The following is a 3296-nucleotide window of genomic DNA, read 5'->3' on the forward strand; positions in this document are numbered from 1 at the left end:
ATGGGCTGCCAAAAGAACCAATAGATCCATTTTGGAAGAAGTGCAGCCAGAGTGCTCCTTGGAAGCCAAGATGGCCAAATTTTGTCTCTCATAATTTGGACATATTGTCAGGAGGGAGCAGTCACTGGAGAAGGATATCATGTTTGGTAAGGCGGAGGGTCAGAGAAAAAGAGTAAGACCACCAACGAGATGGATTGGCCAAGTGGCAGCATGACTGGACTCCAGCGTGGCAACAGTAGTAAGGTTGGCCCAGGATCGGGCAGTGTTTCGTTCTGCTGTGCATAGGTTGCTATGAGTCAGTACTGACTCGATGGCATCTAACAACAACAGCTACATTTTTCAGCTGCATGACAAACCTTCAATTCACCACGGCCAGCAATGTTACCAACAAGGCAGATCCTTGCTCTATGAACTCCCAAGTGTCTATTTCAAATCTGAATAGTCTTGTGGTCAAGAACTCCAATCTGAAGGCAATCTCATTGAAGAATGGCAAAATCGTGGGTTGCTGTGTGTGGCGTAAGGGCTTTGCCTTTGTTCAGCATTTTAATGAGAGAAATGCCGGGCTTACTCTATAGCAGCAGAGAATGGCAGAGTGATTGCTGGCTACATGCTAGATATGAATCTGGCAGAAGAGTTAAAAGTAAGCAGAGGAAAAGCAGGTGTGAAACGATCAGCAACCAAGATGTAAGTGTTAGTCCCAGAGCACCCTTCTCTGTCCCCTCTACTCAGCTCTTCTTTTGACTTGGATTATGACTTTCAGGGGAATCATTATGATCAGATGTACAGCTACCCAGCACGTGTTCTTCCTCCTCCTTCTATTGCTCGGGCTATAGTAACCTCAAACGCCAGCATGTATCAGGAAAGACATCAAGATGAGCCAAAAGTGGTTTCAATTCCAAAAGTGGACGCGGAGTACTTCTTCCAAGTCTGGAAAATTGAAAGGAGATGAACTTCAGACCATTAAGAAGTAGTTGACCCAGATAAAATAAAATATGGATTCTATATTGAAAAGCCAAGGAGCTCTGGTAGTGTAGTGGTTAAGAATCAGGCTGCTAATCTCACAGTCAGCAGTTTGGTGAGCAGTTTGAAACTATCAGTTGTTCTGCGGGATAAAGATGAGGCTTTCTGCTCTTGTAAAGTTTGCAGCCTCGTAAACCCTGCACAGGGTCGCTACATGTCGGAACAGACTCCACGTCATATAACAACAACAACAATTGAAAAGCCTGGAGAAAATGGAAAAGGAACAGAGCCAATAAGCAGTGGAGATAAAGGGTAAGTCAGAAAGAAGCAGAGCTCCTGAAGAGAGAGGAGACTAATGAGAAAATGGCGTCTGAGGGGGATGCAGATGGCTCTGCTGAGGAAGGGGACCACCTGGATGATGATAATAGTGACAATCAGAGGGATGACCAGCTGGAGTTGATTAGGGATGAATAAAAAGAGGCGGAGAAAGGAGAGAATGACAGAAACAGTGCCAGTGGTGAGGATGACACTCACGCATGTAATGGAGTTGAGAAATGTTATCCCATTATTTCTTTACCTAGGTGCTTATCTGAGATCAAAAGTTTCACTGGATTCTCTCCCCTAGTATCTTCAGCACATGTTCACTGTTCTCCTCATCTTTGTCTTTCTAATGTTCATTCATTTATATTGTCCTGTAGCCTGATCCCATATTCACTTCCTTTGATGCTCCTAACTGCTATGTTAAGTCTTGCCCTGTAGTTTTTGCTTTCAATTTTGATACCTCTTTGACTTAACAATAAAAAGGTTGCATGGTTTCTATCAACTTTCTCCAAAATAATCTCTTGTTAGACAGGGAGTAGTTAGCTCCATTCATATATGAGCTCAGTAGCTGCTTGGCTAATTGCACAGTTGGGTAGCACCTGAGAACAGCTTTGAGTTAGAAGTATGTGTGTTCAACCCCACATAAGAGTGTGTGGGGGACTGTTCAACACAAATGTAATATTGTTTTATTTTGTGAATACAAGTTGGCATGTCAAACGCATCCTCTAGAAAAATAATTAGTGTAAGTCTTTTTTTTTTTTTTTTTAAGTTTGCAAATTCTTTTATATTTCTAGCTGTTGAAACCAATCTTTCTGAGAGCTGAGGTTACCTCTAGCAGCGAAACCACAGCCAGCTCTTAAGCATCCAGAAAGCCAATGTAATTGAATACAGGACCATTTCTCTTCTAGCTCGTTCTTTGTTCTCCTCCTGCAGAAGCTATAGCCGTCTATTCAGTTTGATGAACTGTCGTCTTAAGGAAGCTGCATCTACAACAATCATGTCATTGGACGTTCCTTCAACTGTTGTGTCTCTATTTGAAATGCCATACACGGAATCATTTCTGACCAGCTGTCCATTTGGCCAACAGCATTTTCACTCATAGAGCACTCTCTTTTTAGCCTGCCATCTGCCTGGATTTCTTCATTTTGAGGGCTTGGAGGAGGCCTTTCTAAGTCCAGGAAATCTAGCGATCTTTCGCTTACTGTAAGTTACACGAAGTGAGGTTTTCAGGGCCAAAGGCTTCAAGGGAGTAGGCTGAATCAGATCAAGATCTGCAGGTCTTGAAAATGGAATGTGTTCATTATTTCCTGCAACAACAATCTTCTGGGGACCTGCATTATCACACTAGCAGTGGGGGCACCTTCTGGGAAACCTGGCTCCAGGTCTGCATTTGGTGGGGCTACTTTCAGTTTGTCTGGGACCCTCATTCGCTGACTGATACCTTCGGTGTATTCCATTTCATACTGAATCCCGTTAATTTCTGCCATCTCAGTAGCAGTGGGAGAAGGAAATGCTGTTCCACTCACCAAATGTGTAACAACTACTGCTAGCTATTTGGCACTATCTGCTTCTGTGCTTCATGGTAAATCCTTTAACTTGCTTCAGTGGGCGTGTGCTGGATTTAGAGCCACTTGAGTTCGTTCCCCTGGGCCCGCTGGAGGCTCCAGGGAGCTTGGGTGGGCGCTCTCAGAGGCTGTTGGCTGAGCCCGGGCAAAGCCTGTAATAGTCTTTTTTAAGATTTGTTTTCTAGAGTTGATAATGTGGGTTGTTTTTGTGAACAGCCTGATGTTTGGGACCTTTTTTTTCTCAAAATAAACAAGTCCTTATTAAGCCAGGTATTTGGAGAGAAAAATAAAAGCAATAATAGTACATTTTTAAGTTAAAAAAAAAAAAGTTACCTATTTTTGCCATGCGATTCTAGATACAATTGTTGGTTCCATTTCTGAACTGAAATAGTGATATTCATTTGGCAAATATAAACAAGTATCTTTGAGTGCTGTGTTAAATACTAAACT

At 42.7% G+C, this 3296-nt stretch overlaps 2 pseudogenes; one reads left to right on the forward strand and one right to left on the reverse strand.

Moving 5' to 3' along the window:
• Positions 1-2082, forward strand: part of LOC102823604 — a 30090-nt pseudogene extending 28008 nt beyond the window's left edge.
• A 30-nt stretch (positions 2083-2112) lies between these two features.
• Positions 2113-2789, reverse strand: LOC102823987 (annotated as a pseudogene).
• Between the last annotated feature and the right edge of the window lie 507 nt (positions 2790-3296).

The sequence above is a fragment of the Chrysochloris asiatica genome, unplaced genomic scaffold (genome assembly GCF_000296735.1).
Source record: "Chrysochloris asiatica unplaced genomic scaffold, ChrAsi1.0 scaffold00103, whole genome shotgun sequence".
In the NCBI taxonomy this organism is placed as follows: Eukaryota; Metazoa; Chordata; class Mammalia; order Afrosoricida; family Chrysochloridae; genus Chrysochloris; species Chrysochloris asiatica.